General features: G+C 37.7%; 1 protein-coding gene across 2 annotated transcripts in view; it reads left to right on the top strand.

Annotated features, from left to right (window-relative positions):
• Positions 1 to 22,497, top strand: part of PRKN (parkin RBR E3 ubiquitin protein ligase) — a 1,360,952-nt gene that overhangs the window by 53,299 nt on the left and 1,285,156 nt on the right. The gene's annotated exons all lie outside the window — the stretch shown is intronic.

The raw sequence follows: 22,497 nt of genomic DNA, 5'->3' as shown, positions 1-22,497 counted from the left end.
ATTTCCAACACATTCTACAGCATTCTTCTATGATTTGGAATTTTTAATTGCTGCTTGAATATTCCAAAGTCCTTGATTTTTCTTTTAAGGAATAATTTATAACCCTGAAGGATCCTGGCTTTCTATATGTTCTCATCGTAATGACTTTAGCTCTTCTTTAGTATGCCTGTAAGTAATTTCTCATAAATAAGAAGTATAGTGAAAAGGAAAAGGATGTCAGAACTGGATTTGACTCCTGTGTCGTCCATTACCTAGCTTTCGGGTGTTAAGTGTAGGGCCTGATTTCCTTTATCTGGAGATAAATCCTATCTGGAGATAGGATTATACTAGATTATTCTTAAAATTCCTTCTGTTGCTTTGAAATACCACCTTAAATATTCTAAAGTGTGTGCAGTATCCTGTACAATTAAGTGATGATGATCTCAACTGCTCTGTTGAGCATAACTAAAATAGAACGTTCATTTTTAAACCTTGGTTTATTTATAGATTAATGTTTATGTCAGTCAGATAATGTAAAAATTATTTATAGATTTTAGCTGCCAAATATTATGGTTCATCTAGTGGCTTCACAAAGCCTGCTGATTTTAAAAAATTCTATGGGGAAAAATCATAAATATGATGCATTTGATAGCGTATTTTCCCCTTAGCTTTAACAGTGTTGAAAAAATTTTTTTTCATATTTTTTTTTCCCGTAAAACCCACAACATTGAAGCAGGAAGCTTAGGTGGATGTCAAGATTTCTTTTCAATTCAGGCCCCAGCATTCTGTCTGGCTAAGGTACAAGGGCCTGACCTCTTTGTGTGGCTCTGCTGAAGTATTTGTCCCCTACGAAAGCCAATACAATCGGCAGCACCAGCATAGATAAAGAGCTGCGTAAGGTTGTATTTTAGTGGCAAGGCTGTTTTGTGACCATGTTCTGCAGGCAGACTGGAGGTGACAGTATTATTTACTTTTGTTGCTTGGGGTCCAAAGAGAGAATAAATTGCTATTGATTTTTGAGACATTGCAGTGAAGGGTCTGAATGCCTTCAGAAGAGCTAGGTGGCAGGACAGCCAGTGATGGTTCAGACTGCCTCTGAAAATGAAAATTCATTTTCTTGTTATTGTCATAAAGATTTTTTTTTTCATTCTTAGAGCCAGTTACAAGAAGATGTAGCTGTGGGGCTGTTGCTATTATAAATGTTTTCTATCCCCTGAAAGAATGGAATTCAGCACTTTTCACAGCAGTCTGAAATTGATAAATAGAGTTCTGTGTATGTACTTGCATACATGTAACAACCTCGACTGCAAAATGATATTTAATTCTGTTAGTATATGAACCACTTCACCAGGGACACGTTTAGGGTTTGCAAATGTTTAGCAGCAGAAAGAAAGGGAGTTTGGTTCTCATATTATTTTGTTTCAGTTTGCAAATAGTAAATGGGCTTCTCAAGTCATGTGTTTTCTTTCCTTGGTGCTATCTTAATTTATTGTCCGGGGATAATGTTTAAATGCACACTTTTTCAATCTGGAAAATAGTGAGAACATTCTAAGTATATCCATGCCCTGAGTGCCCCATTCCCCATCCCTCTAATTCCTTACAAGTTGCTCATGCCTTGGAACATATAGGATCCTTGATGGTGCCGTCTGAGGGGCAGACACCGAAGGAATTACATCATACCTTTTACCTTAAGCCCATAGTGCACTCCTATTTTAATAGTCTAGGATGACTTATGTTTTCAAGTATCTGTTTTGGGAAGTGAAACTTGCTGATCCAGAAATTCACTGGTTTACAGGAAAGTAGGCGCTAAGTATGAGACTTGTAATGGCGTAGACTGGGACATTTTGAGATTGTGAATGAGAGTGGTCCCTTTCTGAATTAGGAAGTGACGTTGTAAAGAATGTAGAAGCTTGCATAAGTAACAGAGTTAAACTGGAATTTCTTCACTCTAAAGTTTACCTTTCCATCCAGATCTCTAAATAAACAGTCCTCTTTAAAATGTAATATTATTAAATGGGATTTCTGGCTCAAGAAGACACGAGTGTTAATGTTTTCAACTATGTTGAGTCTATATAACATTGCATATTCTCTGACAGTTTGTTACTATTAATCTCTTCAGATGTGAATGCATGCAAAAGCATCTTTACGTGAAAAAACAGATGTCTACACACTTTTCAGTTTCCCAAGTAGGCATCTCAGGCTTCTGTGGCAATGGTGGGATGTCCTTTCCCGTGGAAAGGATGGGATCGCAGGAGAAAAAGATCCACCTCAGAGGTTTAGAGAGTTGACTTCGAAACTCATTTCTTCCCATTACTCATCCTATAATTCAGGCTGTTTACCCTCTCGAGGCCTTTGTCTATCTGGTTCCAAAATTGCCGATAATTGTATCTATCTTGAAAGGCAGATGACAACATTACTGCAGGTCCCAGTATGTTGTTACCTTCATCACTGTCATCGTCATCCTCACTGCAACCCTCCCAGAATGGAGGAATTGCCTGGAAAGCATTGGCTGCGGAAGACGGGAAATGCAGTTGGAAGAACCTCCCCTCCTGCCTTTCCTCACGCGTCCCAGGCCTGGTAGATATTCCCCATGAGTCACCCTAAGCAAGGAGATTCAGATTATAACCAAGACCGGGATTTTTTGCAGAGGAACCGTTTTTGGAACTGAAATGTTGGTCATCAGCACAACCAACGGCCTGGTGCCGGCTGCATCCCAGGCCTGCCCTCAAGGCCGCAGGGTTGAGGTGGGGGGAGGCTGAGGCGGCAGCCTAGACAAGCCCTTGCCTCTGTCTCAGCCCTCGGGCTCTGTAGGAGCTCCTTGGGTCCTGACCACAGGAGGGCAGCTTGACAGGTGTGCTTGGACATGGGGTGGCTCAGAAGGGACCGTTTTTCTGCTCTATCCACTAGGATCTGGTGTTCCCTCTCACGCCTCCCCTGCCACACCCACTCTCTGGTCACCCAGGTCCTGTGTCTGGGCCACTGCTGGCCCTGAGCACAACTGCGCTTTGGGACTCTGGTTAATTCTACTGCTGTAGTAACAGAGGACAAGGTAAAGGAGGTGTTTGGGTATCATCTCATGTAATGATGTGCTTTTCTGATCTTAAATCTTTCATCTGTTTAAATCCATGCGTATATAATGCTACAAGTATGAACTGTTTTCACGTTCTAAATTTAACTTTCTATTACAGTATTGAGATTATAAGTCTTACTGAAGCTGCGTCTTCTTCCTTCCATCCTTAACACCAGTTGAAAACCTTTACTGTAATTGTCCAAAGAATATATATTATTTTGTCATTTTTTTAAATTTTTATTTTTGAGAGAGAGAGAGAGTGCAAGTGGGGGAGGAACAGAGAGAGAGGGAGACACAGAATTCAAAGCAGACTCTAGGCTATGAGCTGTCAGCACGGAGCCCGACGCGGGGCTCGAACCCACAAACTGTGAGATCATGACCTGAGCCGAAGTCAGACACTTAACCGACTGAGCCACCCAGGCAACCCCTTATTTTGTCATTGTTTTAATCACCATTATGAGCTTAAACTGTGGGAAATGTATGACGGTTACAGCAAAAAAAAAATGCAGTTTTTTTTCCCTCCTTTTGTCTAAGATTTATGCATTTGAAAATAAATATTTGGCAGTAGTAAGTGAGTATTTCCTGTGCCAGATTTAGTATGTGCCAATGTTTACTACATGTGCTGTGTGTGAATCCCTTTCCATGGATCATCTAATTAAATCTTCACAACGACCCTAAGACATAAGTACTAATACTATCCCCATTTTCCAGGTGAATTATTGAAGGCACTAAGCATTTGAATAATTTGTCTCCTCTTGCAGAGCTGTCGGGGTGAACTGTGCTTCCAACCTAGATATTCAGGTTCCAGTGCGCGTGTTCTTATCACCTGCATACGCTGTATGTCGCTGCGAGGTGATGAGTATTACTTTCATAAATGATGCTATAGTTGAGAATCTCACTAGCAATCTGGACCAATATTCAAGAGCCTAACAGAGCCTGTCTTACAGCTGGCAGCCAATTTGGTTGGCATGCAGTTAATTTAATCAGTTAGATTTTATTGGTAGTGCTTGTTTGTTGAAAGAGAGGAGAATGAGAGCAAAAGAGTGAGTGAGAAAAAACTCAAAAGATCTTTGTAATAGTTTTTTTTTTAAGTTAATTTTTTGACAGAGACCTCTGTGAGTGGGGGAGGTGGGGAAAGAGAGAGAGAGAGAAAGAGAATCCCAAGCAGGCTCTGCACTGTCAGCACAGAGCCCCATGTGGAGCTCCATCAGACAACTGTGAGATTATGACCTGAGCAGACATCGAGAGTCAGATGCTTAACTGACTGAGCCACCCAGGTGCCCCTGTAGTAGATAGTTCTAAAAACAATGTTTAAAAATAGGACACCTCTTTGCTTACCGCATGTAACTCCCACTTGTAACTTCTCGACGATGTTATATAACTTTTATCTGTAAAAGGAAATAATGGAGACTCACAAGGTACTGTATAAGGCTTAAATTTGAGACACTTCCAAGTGATAGAAAAAAAAAAAACACAGCTAATCTTTTTATTTTTATCATAATTCATTTACCTTCACACGCATTCATTAAATGTATTTTGAAAGCTTAACTAAAAGATTGTAAAAAGCAGTCAGATTTTATATACTCTACTACATGTGTAAGTTAGCATTTTAAACCTTAAAAAAAATTCTGACTGGCTTTGCATTATGATCTAGCAAGAAAGGAAGACTTATTTTTACTACTGAATTGAGAAAAACAAAATGTGCAGGTAAATCTGTCACGCACAGAAATATAGTCTGTGTCAATGAAAAGAATTGTTAAATTATCCACTGTTTAGGATTAGCAGTTCCCTTAATTAGCATGATAATTCAGGCTCCACAGTTCCTTAGTAGTACTGTCTTGAGTGTCTTTCAGATGATAATTTTCTTTATTGTCCTTGATTAATTTGTAAGTAATTAGATGGAGTTTAGCAGTAACCTGATGTATTCATTCTTATTATTAATATAGGTTGAAATTCATAATCCTAAGTACTTTGCAACCTCATTTTAGTGTCTACCTGTAAATTCAATGTTTGTTTATAATGGAAACAAGAATTAGTTGGATTTGGTTGTTCTGAAACTCCACTTTGTATGTCACGTGAATGCTTACTTGTTACATTTTAATACACGGGTTATGGGTACCAGGTATCTCCTAGTACCAGGAAACTGCTTTGTATTAATTATTTTCCTGATGTACTCTGATACTTTCAACATAATTACCAACTTAGCTTGAAAATGAGTTTTCTATTTTTAAACCTGAGTTAATTTTGAAATTGGAATTTGTACACAGCTTTTGCAGAAAAATGATTAATCCCAAATTTATTTGTGACATAAAAACATTACAGAATGGCACTCCATGTGAACAGCTTAATTCACCTACTGAATTTGTTTATGTTATTTCCTCTGCTTTCCTGGCCTTTCAGAACACTTCACTTTACTAGGACAAATCTCTTAAGTGCTGTGTGGAAATACAAAATTTGAGTGCTGTAACTTGTTTCTTACAAGGAATGACAAGAACATCTCTGTACACACCGATGTCATTTTTAAAATTTATGTGATAGTCCCCACCTGTTTTTCAAGGAATTATAGCTCCTTTGTCAATGTCATTATTTCTCTCAATCAGTGGAAAATCCAGGCTATTGATCACAGGTATTATTGGTATTATAAGCGTCCTGGGTCTTTTAAAACTTACCTTATTTTAATCACAGAATAAAAAAGCGTGCATCTCATTATGGTAGAAACAAAAGTTACCTCCCCATTTTCCCCTAGAGATAACTTAGAACTGAATTAGAAATAGAGGAATAAGGTGCGAATGATCAATGGTGAAGACCATTGTAGCAAATCATTGAACTCAGCCACATCTTCCCCGTCCAAAGTTGGGTCCTGTCTTCTTGGACTCATGCAACCTTGATCTGGATGGAGGTGTTAGAGGAGTTTGTTTTTTAATTCTATCGTCTCTTTTTCTGAGTAAGGAAACTTAATTTCCAACCTTACGTGGTTCTTTACTCCTCTTAGAAGTCCTTTTCTGGGTGTACACACTTCTCTTCCATCTGCAAGGAACCAATGGAGGACTTAATCCAATTATGGCATCTCCCTCCACCCCCAACCTGTAAAAGAGAACAAGTAAACATTTTAAATGTTAACATATTTAACAATTTTAAATGCTCTTGCTTTTGGGCGTGCAACAGTCTCAAGATGGTATTAACTAAACAGACACAGCAAGGGTATGTCCGCAAGAGCCCCAGCTCAGAGGGAAATCCCCAGTGCCTTCTATTGAGTTCCTTCCTGGGGGTGGTGAAATCTCCCCTTTGTGTGCTCCTGCCCACACAAGGTGGTCAAGTTCCCACTGCCTTCCTCAGGGAAGAATATAAATCGCTGTGGCCTTGCGCACACTTCTAATGGGGATGGTAATAGTGCCTCCCTCAGAGGGTTATTGTGAGTATTGAATCAATACATAGGTCAAATGTTTCTGACTGATTCTGACACGCAAAAGGCTTTTTACTAAGTATTAGCTAATAAGAAATATAGAACCATTGGCTCGCAGGTTGCTCATAGGTGATGAGTTGTAAAGGTGTAAAGGTGGAGGCACACTGGGGAACAGCCAGACCCTGGGTCGCTCTGTTCCTAGGTTCTCCCAATGCAAGGTACTTCATCTCCTTTCATCTTAAGGGTTTTGGTCCCTCCTCTTCCTTCTCAGTAACCCCCACCCCCCTTCTCCCAGCCAAGCCTCTGGAATAGAAACCTTCTGCAGGTGTGGCTCTGAATCTTTCCTGACTCACATTTGACTACTTCTCTGAGCCTTTGTTTGTGCTTTGCAAAGAAGTGTGAGGGGCTACAGAACACATCAAATACAGAGATATGCATAGTTGATTACTTCAGCCATAACCCTGCTGTACTTTTTTTAAGTTTCTTTATTTATTTTGAGAGAGAGAGAGAGAGAGAGAGAGAGAGAGAGAGAGAGAGAGAGAGAGAATGAGAACATAAGTTGGGGAGGGGCAGAGACAGAGGATCCCAAGCAGGCTCCACACTGTGAGATCATGACCTGAGCCGGTTAAGAGTCAAATGCTTAGGGGCGCCTGGGTGGCGCAGTCGGTTAAGCGTCCGACTTCAGCCAGGTCACGATCTCACGGTCCGTGAGTTCGAGCCCCGCGTCGGGCTCTGGGCCGATGGCTCAGAGCCTGGAGCCTGTTTCCGATTCTGTGTCTCCCTCTCTCTCTGCCCCTCCCCCGTTCATGCTCTGTCTCTCTCTGTCCCCAAAATAAATAAAAAACGTTGAAAAAAAAAATTTTTAAAAAAAGAGTCAAATGCTTAACCGACTGAGCCACCCAGGTGATCCATAACCCTGCTGTATTTAACAAGCCAATGTCTTGGTTTATTGAATCCAGGAAAGTTCAAGTGTTAGAGGGCAAAGCTTAGAACTCCTCTGATTGTTTCTAGTAAAGAAACCACTGTGTTCAGGGTTCTCTATTCTGCTGGATCATGCCACCTCTTGGGCTCCTAACCAACCCAAACTAGCAGTAACATCATGGGGACACCATGTCCTGGTACCATTTTGCCTCCCCAGTATTACCTGGTTCTCTTTATTCCTTGGCTTCTACCTTATTTTATTCTCTGACTGCTTTGTTTAGGCATTAGAATTTTCCTAGAAATGTCATCAGAAACTTGTTCTTTGAGTTTCTGACTCAACTTGAGAAACTGGAACCCCTGCAGGCCAGTGCTCCCTAACCATTGTGTTTTCTTAGTTGAATGGTGCTCAGCACCCAGAATTCTTAGAAATTTTATCTCTTCTTTAGATGAAAGTCAAGCACCTGAGATCCAAATCCAAGAAGACTTTTCCACAAATTGAATAGAGAAGAAAGATTAAATAGGCATTTGGAAATCAGTTGGCAAGACCGCACCAGTTGGGCTGACCATCTTAAGATCAATGAGCAGAGCATGTGGGTTGCAGTTCTTCATCCCATTCATCTACTTTAACTTTCTTGAGTGGCTGCTGTGTAGTGGACCTTGAGAGGTCTTTTTGATACAAGGATAATAAGAGCTCTGCCTTTCAGGAGCCTCCCACTCACGTGGGAAAGACAGACAATGGTAAGTAGAGTGCAAAATGAGTGCTGCCTTAGAGGTCTGTATAAACAGTCGTGGGATCATGGAGATGGAATTGTCCAAGGATGTTAGGGAAGACTGCAGAAGAAAATAGTGTGAGTTCGATTTTGAAGGATCAGTCCCTATTTCCAAGGTGGAAAGGGGAGAACATGCAGAGGAAATTGCATACAAAGGCACAGTGTGTTGGTGAAACAGATCTTTAGTGGACAGCAATATGGACCACGGCAGAGTGAAAGGCAAGAAACAAGTCTCTTCCGTATGCCTCAGGAAGGAGTTAGGCTTAATATTTGAGAAATAATGGGTTCAGTGTGGTTTAAACAAGGAGTAAAACACTTAGGTTTATTTCTAAGTGAATGGCTAAACAGGATGGATTGTATATCTGTGAAATGAAAGTGACTTCCTTGTAATGAAATGACTACATCATCAATTTGAGATAATTTTTGAATCTGTATTTATATTTTTGAGGGAAGCAATTTGGTATTGTGTTGTGGGAGAAATTTGTGTTCTTTGGACATTCTAACAGAGCAGGAAAATGCAATAGCTACAACAAGAGGATTATCATAAAATACATTGCATCTGTTTATACCATGTATAAATTTCACAGGATTTTTAAAGATTTTTTTGGTGTTTTACAATGATATGGCAAAGTAATTTTGTTTAGGTGAAAGTGTTTTCTTTGTAGATAAAATTCACGTTGTCCAAGCAGAGGCGGTATATTTGGGCATCATCACTTTCATCTGATAAACCTTTCATGGTTGCATTATTTCATGAAAGTATATTACTTTTCACTTTCCATGATGAAAATATAATGTTATTTTTTTTTATGAAATGTACCTGTGGGAAATGTGAAATAGAAGAGACAGAGTTTAGTTTCATCTGTTATTTTTTTGATGTGGATCTTCAGAAACAGAATAATTTTCTTTTGGCACCTAGTGGGTTAATGATTCATGGTACAAAAGCCCATTTTTATGTTAAAGTAAAATTACTTTGAAAAATATGCTTTAATTGAAATCCTATTTAAAGGTAAAATTATGTTATTGATTATGATCAAAATGCCCCAGACAGTGATGAATTCATCAATTCCTGTTTCAGTAGTGTTATAAATCTTTTAGTAGGAGCTGGAGAACGTGAACAAGATGAATTTTTCAAATTATAGTGGCACATTACCTATTATATGTAACTTTCTTAATCTCTATACCGTACAGGAATGGAAATGGCTTCTAAGAAACAACATAGAAAAGTAGCTTATGGTGTTATCTATGTCACAAATCAAACCAGAATGAAACCTGGTCCAGTATAATCTATAAATACAAAGCTGCATGTTGACTGAACAATATATGTGAGTTAAAGGAGGAATGGCCTAGGCTGTGTAATTATTAAGGAGGACCAGGAAGGTATTTTATTTACAGTCATAGACCAGCAGCCCTTTGAACTCACACAACTAAGGAAGATATTATAACACGTAACCTTCTTGCCATATTATAATGATGTGAAAGATGATAAATGATTAATTCATTAAAAATACTTTCGGAGTCATGATCACCTATGTAAACTAAAGAGTTTTCAAGGCTTTTACAGCTTGATTCTTTGCAACTATTTGGGAGACACATATTTCTCTCTTTCCCTGTCTATCAATCATCTATCTCCGTAGAACATACTATGTCTTATTTTTACCAAGAAGTGGTAAGACCTGGGTTTGTTTTAGTCTATTTACTTATGTTTAATTTATGTTTTAATGTTTCCTTATTTTTGAGAGACAGAGAGAGAGAGAAAGAGGGTGCACGCGTGTGAGTGGGGGAAGGGCAGAGAGAGGGAGACAGAGGATCCAAGGCGGGCTCCATGCTGACAGCAGAGAGCCCAATGTGGGGCTCCAACTCACAGAACTGTGAGATCATGATCTGAGGGGAAGTGGGACGCTTAACTGACTGAGCCACCCAGGCGCCCCAGACCTGGGTTTGTTTTAACTGTCATAAAAATTTCAAGTATACTTACCCATTTAAAAATCCTTCTTGAAGATTCTTGAAGTGCAGTTTGTCCTGAGTTACACTAGCAATCCAAGCGACTTATATGATATTGGTGTCTTACATACCTAATTATCAGTGAGTTTATTGAGAATGGGATGTGTAGAGGATATAAATTCAAATCTTAAAGTATTATAGGTTTGCTTGGCTATGAGTGGCGAATGTTCAGTTATGTCTTCTTTTGGGTAAATGTTACCTCATTATCATCTGGCTCTTCCCAAATCTTTTTTTTTTTTAATATATCAAATTTATTTTCAAATTGTTTTCCATACCCAAAGTTTATAGCAGCACTCTCAACAATAGCCAAATTATGGAAAGAGCCTAAATGTCCCAAATCTTTTATTATGTAGATCTTTGCTTGAAGAGCCAGACCCTACAAAGAGAAAGTTGAATTGATAGAGTCCCTGCCCACTAAAAACTTTTTAAGACCAGTAGAATATGTTGTAAGAAATGAATAGGAATGACTCTGAAACCAATGTGCAGTGTAGTAATTTTAAATGCATCTGGTGAAATGGCAATGGGAGTGAGGGATGTTATGCTATGCAAGGGTTCGTTTTGTCAGAGTTGACGATATGTTGCATTCCTTGTCGAAAATGAATTCAAAATCTCCAAATTGTTCTCATGATATTTTACATTATTTTTTTAGTAATTCTAAAATATTACAAAGTACATCATCTCCTTCTAATAATTATGTAAGGCAGAAAACACAAATAACAGTTCAGATTTTGAGTTGCAGAAACTGAACTCCTCAGGTGGTAATTTTACCCAACAATTTGGTGTTTGCAGTAGGCACAGAACCTTCATGTCCTTGTACTGTTCCAACAGCAAACATAGTGAAATGACCCCAGTAAAGAATCACAAGAATGTTCAGGCCTGCATATTATATCAGTAGTCTCCCACTCACTTGTGATGTGCGCCTCTTTGCACTAGATATAGGGTAGATATTTTCTTTCAGCCATTTGAATTTGCTAAGTTTAATTTCTTTAACTACAGTGAAGCATACGACAAAAACAAGGCTTAGAAACCCTATAACCCAAATGATCTGAATACTTTTCATTTCTTAACTGTCTAAAAGAACCCATGCAATTAACTTGTGGATACAGTTATGACATCACCTCATGGAGTTCATTAAACAGAATAATGTTACTAATTATAAGCTAATAATTTGCTGAGAACTTCAAGTCAGAGGAACCACCCCCGGCAGCACTTTGCTCCATAGTTGGGCATCTATGGCAACACAGGCTTTGGAGTCCTCTGTAATGATTAACTTGCCAGATACTGGCCTGACTTTAACAAGTTTTTCCATATCCTTACAGAATATTTTCCTTTAAAAATTTTTGCCCTTTTCATATGAGCTAACAATGGGACTTCTGATTTCAGGCCAGTTGTGTGCTATCAGGTAATTATAATATGATTAGGTGCATTTGGAATCAGACCTCTCTGGGACATGTGTATCAAGCACTAATTTCTATTATCTGACTGGCATAGTCTTCCTATTTATGTGTAATCTAGAAATTAAAAAAAAAAATGTGAAGTTCTAAGATTTTGATGGAAAGAAAATCACAAATTAAAGTTTTAACTGCATACTGTGTTTATTGCTTAATACTGATATTGAGCGAGAATACCACTGTTTCTCTCCCTGTACCAGGAAAACGCGTTACGTGCACCCTAGGACAGTTTTCAGACATAACCATATGCATATGCCTTAATATAAACTTGCATAAATATATTCTGGTTTCCTGTTTTTATACTTTATATTGTGTTTTTAATGTCTCCTCCAAAGAAATATGATGAAATACCAACAACCCTGACAAAATGTTGCCCCAGCCTTATGTTAATGCAAAATTATGACTAAGAATTAAAGTTTTTGAAAGAACATTCAAAGTTTATGATCCCCTTGGCAAACATAATTCATATAAACTGCATAAATAGTATGTATTAAGGCATGCATTTTACTGCATATCTGCTAATAAGAAGACACTACATATATGCTTCAAATAAGCTAGGCTACAGTTGCTGCAGAAGCCATAACTTTGAACTTCCTCATTTGTATGTTCCAGTTCTCAGCCATAACATGGTAGTAACATAATAATTTCATTGGGTATGTTATTTGATCCCAATAGTTCAGTAGGTAAGAAAGATTTTTTTTTTTAAGAGAAGTTACTAAAAATGGGTTTCCTTAAAGTAGCCACATTAGGGGAAGGTAAGAATTTGGACCTTTTAACATAGATTAGGAAAGCAGTAATAAAACTTGCTTTACCATTCTTTGTACACTACAGAAAGCTATCCTTCGAAGTTTTTTCCAGGTGACACTAGAATACGCCATAACACAAATATCAAGATCTAGAATCCTAAACATCGCAAGGAGTTTTTGATTACACGTAGGCCAAACCCCTTCTCCTAAGTGTCTGAAAATCAGGTCCCCAAGTGCACTAATATTTCATTCTAGGTCACCTAATGCGTTCATGGCCAAGGGTGAGCTCTAAATAATATTTTATGGCTGTATTCAGTGATTGCATTGCCTGTACTACGCCTACTTTAAAAATAGATAATTATTGATTGTCTTTTCTGGGGCATGGATGATGACTGCTACATACAGTGGGCATATATTTTATGAATACACATTGCAAATTTGTGGCTCATCCACTTTATTTCTGACTTGATGTGACCTAAATGATTAGTATTTGTATACAAATGCACAAGAAGTCCTAGGACAAGTTCAGGCAACTGTATTTAAACTTGCCTTTGAACTAAATCCTTAACACTAACCAAAAATAAGCAAATAATTTAAAGCCTTATATTTCCTAATATTGTGGAGTATATGGACATTTCTTTAAATGTGTTTTTTATTGTTTGCAAAACTAGAAAACAACATGTTAAAAAATGGGAATGTGCTGTAACATTCGGTTTTGTATTCTAATGAAGCAGTACATAAAAGTTTAATTTTTATGCCATAAACCTCAAATGCAAACAACATAGGCATAAGGTGGGCCATCATTTAAAATGAGAGAAAAGAGGGGCACTTTGGTGGCTTGGTCGGTTAAGTGTCTGACTCTTGATCTCAGCTCAGGTCTTGAGCTTAGGGTCCTGAGATCAAGCCCTGAACTGGACTCCATGCTGGGCATGAAGCCTAGTTTAAAAAAAAAAAATGAGAGGGGCGCCTGGGTGGCACAGTCGGTTGAGCGTCCGACTTCAGCCAGGTCACGATCTCGCGGTCCGTGAGTTCGAGCCCCGCGTCAGGCTCTGGGCTGATGGCTCGGAGCCTGGAGCCTGGAGCCTGTTTCCGATTCTGTGTCTCCCTCTCTCTGCCCCTCCCCCGTTCATGCTCTGTCTCTCTCTGTCCCAAAAATAAATAAAAAACGTTGAAAAAAAAAATTAAAAAAAAAAAAAATGAGAGAGAAGAGAAGACACTCAAGATCCAAAGTTCTGTCAGGCGACCCTCCTTGGTGGTTCATGAACAGTGAGCTTTGTCTGTTTGGTTCCTGGTGAGGCAGCTTCTGTGCTGTCTGTAGCAATCCTCCCTACTAGACTGGCTCCTTGGTCTAGTAGGGCATCCCCTTCTCCTCTAACACTTACTGGAAAATTGTCCACACATCAGAGAGGGTCAAAGAGAGAGTACGTGACAAGTGTTGATTGAGGTATTAAATCCTTTTTTATAGGAGGAAAGTTGCTGTGTGATAAAATAATCACATGTTAAAAGATCAAATCAATTAGTTATAAGACACATTTATTGTTAATCAACATGTAAATAAGAAGAATTGTTGGTGTCCAGTGTTTGCACTGCTGTGTTGCTTCCTTCTTTGGCTCAGGGATTAAAACTTGACCAAGTCAGTTGCTCTGAGTGCTCATTTCAGTGAAGACTGGGGTTAGCCGTGTAAGCCAAATGTCCCCTCCATATTGGATAGAAATAACAACCAAGAGACATTCTTTGTATATTTTGCCCTCTCCGGCAAGAACATTTCCTCCTTGGGTTGAGGAATATACTACTAAGAACAAGTTACTATTGCAGGCTTACTCTGGACTAAGTCCCCTAGAAAGAGGACCATTGGCGTTTGGGGATAAAGACTCCCCAGTGATGGGAGAGGGGAGTAAGAGGGTTGAGGTTGGAGTCATGTTCAGCTTTACAGATGTTGATACAGATCTGAGCTTTTGTTGACATGGAAAGATATTGACTATACTGACACATTAAAAGACCAGATTGAAAATAGTATGAATATTAGCTAATTTTTAAGATATATGTTTGTTTAGGAAAGTCTCTGAAGGATACAGACCAAAATGTTAAGAGAAGTTATCTCTATTTAATGATATTTCACTGCTCTTGTTTTTTTGTTTGTTTGTTTGTTTTTTTCTCATCTATATTTTCTTTTCCAACAATAAGTTTATGTTATTGGTATAATTTTTAAAGTGGAAAAATTATATTTAGAGGTTCATAATTATTTCAGTGTTTTGAATTTTCCTAGTCTAGATCTGTCCACATGGACAATAGTAATGATTGTGCTTCACTTTGCTTGTGAAGCAAAGGGTTGAACTTGATTATCTCTTACATTTTCAATGGATAGTGTTCTGATATGTGGCCTGCACACTGAGTGGGCATTTGAGACTGCACACAGACCCTAAAAGAGACACTGATTTCTGGAATGGGGCATGAAGAAAAACTTTCCAAATTGATTAATCAGAGTGCTCTTTGCAGTGTGAACATTTGCTAATTTACAAAAGATTCTATGCCTTGTTTATAAGGGGGAACATATGCAAAATACTTAAGGGGCAAAGATCTCAGATGGAAAATAGGAATATGAAAATCAATAAAATTGCAATATGTAAATAAACATTTAATGACAAGCAATTGTGAATCTAATGAAAGTATAAAAAATAGTTCAAACACAGTAACAATAGCAACTAGTCAATGGATGCATTTTATGGGATTCGCTTCTTTTTTTTTTTTGTTTTAGTAATCTTCATATCTATCTAAAAGAATGTATCCATTCTCATACTCACATAAGACTAGTGAGTTAAGCAAATATTACATACTCACACACAGATGCTAACTCTCAGTTACCCTAAAAGGAAGAACAAAATTATCCTTGTAGAAGAAACTTATATTGTGTGGAATTTTGGTATACACAATTTTAAAACTTCTGTATAGCATCATGCTCTTTTGTAGATTAAACATTATGTATGCTTTGGGGTGAAAACTTTTATTTATTTATTTATTTTTTTTAAATTTTTTTCAACGTTTTTTATTTATTTTTGGGACAGAGAGAGACAGAGCATGAACGGGGGAGGGGCAGAGAGAGAGGGAGACACAGAATCGGAAACAGGCTCCAGGCTCTGAGCCATCGGCCCAGAGCCTGACGCGGGGCTCGAACTCACGGACCGCGAGATCGTGACCTGGCTGAAGTCGGACGCTTAACCGACTGCGCCACCCAGGCGCCCCTGGGGTGAAAACTTTTAAAAGAACTATTGTGTTGTGTAGCTTGCTGTAGTTTTCTAAGATGGAATAATTAAATGAATAGAATGAAAACACTTATTGATTGGAAGTTGATATAAATTTACTAACATTTAACTTTAAGGAACTTTGTATAGACTTGGGAATTTTGATCGTACTCACATGTGATTACTGCAGCTAAATTTGTGATTTATTTGCAATACTGAGCAAATGTGTACAGTATTAAATGAACAGAATACCATGCACACCAAGCAAATCTCTGTTGAAATAGAAATGAAATCTTCTGTAATAGTAACTCTGTCAAGGTATATGATCATCAACTGTGGATAATTGCATCAGTATATTCAACCTTTCACTTACTCATTCACTCTAGCTTTCAAACAGTGTTCACTGAGCATGTATCTACCATTGCTAGGCTCTCCCAGGTACTATGGATATAATATGAACAAGCGTACCAGAAATACAACCCCTGCCTTCAAGTAGCAATAAAATTAAGCCCATGGCAAGTATACACAGTGTCACGAGAATCTATAAAGAAGATCAGTGAGGGAGAAGGGCCTGAGAGAGTAGAAGTATAGCTGAGCTCAGAAGCGAAAGTAGGTGTTTAACCAAGTGGAGAGGAAAATGCCTGTCCGAAGCTTTGTGATGGGAGGGTACCTAGAGGTTGAATCCCAGGGACTTGAAGAGAGTATGACTGGAATGCCAAGGGGGAGGCCAGAGAGAAGGGCCTGAGGTGGGACATAGCTCAGTGGACCAGGTCATGTGGTCTTGTTGGAGATAATGGCCAATGTTAGAGATGAAGAGGAATGCAGACTGTTTCAGGGTTGGATTTGAATGGTGGTGGCCAGAAACTCAGATGGGCTCTTCAAAGCAAGTGCTCTGGTTGCAGATAGGAGCGAGAGTTATGGGGGACAAGTAAGGATGAGAGGAGGCAATTGCAAATTCATATTGAAGTGCTACTGGTGAAGGTGGAGTTGATGCTATAGGTTTAACATTTAGAAGCTAATTCAATGGGAGTTGATTGAATATGGAGGGCATGTGAAGGAGATTTGAGGATGACACCCAACTTTTTAGCCTAAATCATGGGAAGTATGGTAAGGTCAGTAACTGCGCTCTGGATTTCTGGGGGAAGACCAGGTCACAGGTCATACATGGCAGATAACTTCCATCTTATCTGCCAACTCCATTCAGTTGGTAGTTGGCTGCCCAGGGCCTTCGACTGAGGTGGATCTTTTGGCTCAGAGTAGAATTTTTTATGTTCAGGTATTTAATTTCAAAGTATTGAAAGTGGGCTGTGCCTGTATATATCCTGAATTCGTTCTTGCTCTTAACTCTGACACTTGAGCTGAAAAATTGTCAACCTCGAATGTGTATATGATAGCTATTACTGGTGAGTGTTAACTGTGTGCTGAGTACTGTTCTAAGTATACAGTCTACGTAATGCCATTTGACCTTGAATGTAGATTAGCAGTTAGAATAATATAGGTTGATATCGAACCCCATCCTGTCCAAGAAGAATTTATATAACTTGAGCCTAACAGGCCTTTTAGTAGTGGGATTTTCGTCTGTAAGGTGAATTCCTGGTATGTATAGACCCTGAGAAGAACATTGTGTCATGCCACTAATATTCTAAATTACTATTAATGAATAATTAAAAGTCAGTTTACATTTCACTTAGCATAGTTATCTCTCATTTGTGGGTGTATGTCTGTTTGTAATTATTGGTTTGCAGCTCATATTCTATGTAAATGGATTGTAGCAGAAGCTAAGAGGAGGAAATGCCATCTGGGATTACAATTTAATGATGACCCAAGTCTGCCTCTCATTTTCTGTATATCTATCTCACAGTGCCAAAGACCTTCCAAGTAATTGAATCTTTCCTTTCTATGATTGAATTCCAAAGGGGCTTTTTGTAATTCCTTTTTTCCCCTATTATAACCATAAAATTAAAATAATGCTCACAGTGCTGTAACTGACTAAAATTTCTTTAGGAGCAAATTACATGTGAACACACTCATAATAGCTAGGTAGAAAATATATTTCGCTTCACTTGCCAATGATGATTAATTTGTATATATTCTCTCTTTGTATATATATTCTAAAAATAATAAGCTACGACTGTTTCTATAAGACTATACAGACTAGACTGCTAGGTAGAATTTCTGGAGTCAAAAATTCCTGGTGTTTACTTTTTTAAGTGTTGGAATGCAACCATTAACCAGAAAACAACTAAAATTCTTGAATATCCATGGATTTATTCAACTTTGTCCTTTTTTAACAGAATTCATGGCAGATAATGCCTAGTTTTATTCAATAAAAATATGATGAAATATTTAAGGCCTAACAAGTATGTTGATAAAATCATTTACATATAGTAATAATTCTATGTCTTTTTAAATTATTTATGGGACATTTTCTGTGGAATTAAAAAAAAGGGACTTTCAAATTTATTCCACTAAAAAATCAGTAACGTTTTCTAATTATTTAAATTTACATTGGTATAACTCTATACACAGAATTGGTTAGATTTAATTGTTAGAAGACTAGCACTTTCTTTTTGTATGGAAAGAATGTGAGTTTCTGTTTATTAAGGAAACATTAAAACTTGGTTTTCTCTTGAGTGAATTAAGATTTGAAGTGGAATTTTAAAGGGTAAGTATCAATTAGAAGATCAATTAGTATCCATTAAGTATCAGTTAGAATGATCTTTTGTCTTCAAGAGGAAAGGTAAATTAATCCTGCTTGTAGACAGTAAATAAAACTATATCATCTAATACCAATTAATTGTGTATGGTACAAGTCATGGTTAGGAACTTGGGCTTTCCAAGGGTTTGTTGACTCAGGTTCAAATTCTGTTGCTGTTACTTGCTAGCTGTCTGATTTTACAGAAGATGCTTAACCTGATCCACAGTTTTCCTTTGTACTGGTAGCATATACGTCATAGAATGGATTCTCTTTTGATATTCCATGTGGGATGCTTAGCATAGTGTCTGGCATAGTATATACCCAATCACAGTGATACTTCCAATTCTTTTCTGGGCCCTGTGCTTCTCAGCAAATTAAATATTTTCTGTATTGTTCCCATGATGATCTTACTTGTAGAAATTGGTAACTTTTAAAAGATGGTTATTTATTTATTTATTTATTTATTTATTATTTTTCAATGTTTTATTTATTTTTGAGAGAGAGAGAGAAAGGGGGAGAGAGAGAGAGAGAGAGAGAGAGAGAGAGAGAGAGAGAATGAGTGGGGGAGGGGCAGAGGGAGAGAGGGAGATGCAGAATCCTAAGCAGGCTCCAGGCTCTGGGCTGTCAGCACAGAGCCCGATGCGGGGCTCGAACTCACAAACTGCAAGATCATGACCCGAGCCAAAGTCGGACACTTAACTGACTGAGCCACCCGGGCGCCCCTAAAAGATGGTTAAAATGTGGCTTTCCACAACTAGGCTAATGAAGAGCCATGATAATAACAAAGATATTTCACAATATATGTGGGAACTCAAGGGCTAGTCATGATCTACTTACTACTTTAATAAGGAAGTCAACTTTCTATATTCCTATTTTCTTGTCTCTAAAATGGATATGATGATTTCTTTCTTTCTTATACCAGAGAGTTACTTTTGGGTCAAATGATGTGAAATACAGTGGAGAGTTTCAACATTTATGTAGATTTTCCTTCAGCAAAGAACCTACTGTATGCTAGGCACCAAAGTCCTCTGCCTTCAAAAAGAATGGAGATAAGTAGGTACTTGTTGAAAAATGAGGAAGAGTTGTTTCTGTCATTATCGGTACAAGTGGGTATTCATTAAGATTATCGTAGGGAGATTAAGATAAAAGGGGAACATACTTAACATGGAGGAATAATAGACTTTAATTCTTAATCTTTTTTAAAAACCAAGGAAGACTATATAAATTCTTTATGCAACTAGTTAGTATAGTGCAGCTTCATAGTTTACAAGGTGTTTTCAGGAACATTCCCTCATTTAATTCTCCAGGTAGTGCTGTGAAGTAGAAGCCATCAGGGTTTGTCTGCTGTGGGTGAGGAAACTCAGGCACAGGACAGTTACCTGATGACACAAACAATGCTAAGTGAGGGGAATGGACTGAGGCTGGCCCAGGGCTTTTGGAAACAAATCCCATCACTTGAGATTGCAAATGCAGAAAACTTATGAAAATCAGTGCTTATTTACTCATTTCTTTTATTGGAGAAACACAATTGATTCCAGACAAATTTCGTCAGATTTCTTACGAGAAGACTCTGAAGCCTCCTGTTAAATCATGAGTTGATTAAAAAAAAAAAAAAAAAAAAAAAAAAGGAAAAGACTGAAAGGCTTGTAAGATAATTTAGAGACTATGCAATAATGTATATGAACTCCCATGTACTCCAGCTCTCTGAATTAGTAAATGTGAATGTTTTGACATATTTGTTCTAGAAAATGCTTTAAAGAGATTGAAGTTTAGGAGCGCTTTGCTGGCTCAGTTGGTAGAGCATGTGGCTCTTGATCTGGAGGTTGTGAGTTAGAGCCCCACATTGGGTGTACAGAGATTACTTAAAAGAAATTAAATCTTTAGAAAAAAAATAAACTTTATATGTATAATTAATTGAAGCTGCTTTGGACCTCTTTGGTCCCACTGTTGTGAACTGTGTATATCCTTCTTGTATCCATAAATAATGTATGAATGTAATAACTGATATTTAAAATCTTTCAAACTCATTAGTCAGAATTCTCTAGAACAAAAGTCTCAACGCTTCTTAAAATAGTTTATGACAGCTGGCAATAAAATATCTCCAAATCAGTGAATGACAAGCATTATTTTGTTTTGTTTTTTCAATTACCACATACTGTTTCTAAAGGAAAGATGCTAGAAGCAATGGAGTTCTGAAGCATGATGAGTCTCTGAAGTGTTTATTTTAATGTCTTGAAAAATATGCTCAACATAGTGAAAAAACATTTAATCATTTAGAAATAATTTTTAAAAGTCTTATTAGCACATTACTTCTTAATTATTGTAATGTGATGTGTATAGAAACCAAATTCGTAGGTAATATAACATAAGTTTATCTTTTACTTTATATTGTGTTTCATTGATTTTTTTTTGGTCTTTTGACTTCACGTATATTTAAATTATTCAAATTTAAAATGAGTTCTGGGGGTGCCTGACTGACTCAGTTGGAAGAATTGCAACTCTTGATCTTGGGATCATGGGTTCAAGTCCCACATTGCATGTAGAGGTTACTAATAAAATAAATAAACTTAAAGAAATAAGTTCTCCTTGGGCAATTATCTTTCAAATGGTTATTCTTAAAACATAAGTGACTAATTGAAAATATTTAAAGGAATCTCGGTACAAAATCACTGAGGCATCATTTATGATATTGAGAAATTAGAAACAAGTATATGGGTCAGTTGAAAAAGTAGGTTACAAAATTGTTTCCTTAAGATCCAATTTCATAAAAATAAAATACATATGCCACACGTGCCCAAATAAAGGATGACCCTAAATAGAAAGCAGTGGCTCTCAACCAGGGGTGATCTTACCCCCTGGGACATTGAGAACGTCTGGAGATGTTTTTCTGGTTGTCAGAACCGAGGATGCTACTGGAATCCAGTGGGCAGAAGTCAGGAAGGTGGCCAAGCATCCTCGTGTGCCTACGAGAGCCCCTCACACACAACAAGAGTTGTCACTCCCCAAATGTCAGTCATGTCGAGGGTGATAAATCCTGATGTAAGGTAATCCTTAAATACCTGAATAAGAATATTAACATCAGTTCATTGCCCTAATTACCCAGATGAAATTTTAGGGATAAAGATGAAATAGTCAAATATCTACACATGATAATTAATTTGTTAGCTAAAACCACAGTTATTAAAATCAGATTTTAATTTAGAAATATTTTTCTATTATCATGAAACAGTTTTATTCAGATTCTTCACATCTGTCCACATTGCCACAGCCTCAAATTGCTTGAGTTCAAGCATTCAAAAAAATTTTTTGACGTAACACTGGGATACCTGTTTTTTTTTTTATTTCATTTTTCAAATTGGTATATATTTATGATTTTGTCATGTAAACACTTACAGTAAAGCTTTTTAAAAGTGCTATTTAAAAGCTTATTTAGAGTAATTAATGTCTGATTAGGAAGGCATAGCCACGGGAGTAATGACTAATTCTGTACTGAGATTGTTTCAGGTTAATGCCTCTTTCTCAAACTGTACTTTTGTTGTTCAGAATGTGACAATTGAGAGAGCATGTAGTAATATCCCAGTTTAAGTGAAGATAAGAATGTGTGGAGACTCCTTTTCTAAAAGATGACATTATTTCTGATGGTAGAGGGAACCTGCCTTATTCTTAGACTTACACTGTTCCATAGAAGTGTATGCGAGTAATCATACAAAGGAGACGTCTATGAAGATATACATCAAAATGTAGCAGTGGTAGTATCATTGGAGAGACTTTCACTTTCTCTGTTTTTTGAAAAACTTACCTACCAGGAGAATGTAGGTTCATAATGAGCTTCCCCTTTCTAAATCGGAAGGGGACAGTGTATCTCTTAGCAATTTGGACAAAAAAAGCAATATAGTTGTCATTGTCACTTAAGGTTAACCCTTGCAAGATTACGAGTGATTGAAATTTAAGTTCTGAACTCTTGGTGGACAACAGAATTCTCTACTTGGGAGAGGATCCTTTTGTGGCCCCTCATATATCCCACTAGGAAGTCCTACACATCCCTGGCCATCTAGACAAGGTTGTGTTTCCTGTCTTCCCTCTCCTTTGATCTCCTCCACCCCATCACCAGCCACACTCTCTCCACCACAACAAAGGGCACTAGACACGATTTGGGTCACTTTGGACTTTGCTTTCTGAAACAATTGCCCTACCGAAGCTGCCTTTACATGTATGTAAC

Source organism: Neofelis nebulosa, chromosome 6 (assembly GCF_028018385.1).
Source record: "Neofelis nebulosa isolate mNeoNeb1 chromosome 6, mNeoNeb1.pri, whole genome shotgun sequence".
Taxonomy (NCBI): domain Eukaryota; kingdom Metazoa; phylum Chordata; class Mammalia; order Carnivora; family Felidae; genus Neofelis; species Neofelis nebulosa.
The sequence above is the reverse complement of the archived record's forward strand: the minus strand, read 5'-3'. Positions and strand labels throughout refer to the sequence as shown.